The sequence below is a fragment of the Sciurus vulgaris genome (genome assembly GCF_902686455.1).
Source record: "Sciurus vulgaris genome assembly, chromosome: X".
Lineage (NCBI taxonomy): Eukaryota > Metazoa > Chordata > Mammalia > Rodentia > Sciuridae > Sciurus > Sciurus vulgaris.
Window position 1 is genome coordinate 89,915,770 of NC_136471.1, and position 474 is coordinate 89,916,243.

The window sequence follows — 474 nt, forward strand, 5'->3', positions numbered from 1 at the left end:
AGAGAGAGAGAGAGAGAGAGAGATTCACACATTCCAGAATATAACAGAAGGAAGATACTCTGATGATACCAATACTGGAGATATGTATTTAAATAAGTCGTTCAGTTATTCTTAGGGCAGAGGTGATAGCAGTGATGTGGGCGGAATGGTACCAAGGAAAGTTGTTGCTAAGCAACAGCTGTCAAAAAGCACCACTGCAGAAGGGATAGCACGGCTGACGGTGTGCCTATTGTGAGCACCTCACGTACCTTCTCGGATTCACGAATGCAACCCATAAGAGACCAATAAGTGTTTCCTAATTCTTGCATGTGCTCATCTTCTGCCTCGGAATTGAGTATCTGTGGGACCATTGAACGTGTTGTCTTCTGGGTCTGGGTCTGGCATTGCCCCAACAGATATGTGGCAGAAAAGCTGAAGAATGTTTGAGTGCACAGAGGAGGAGGAGGACTAAAAGAAGGTGGACTGGCTGACAAC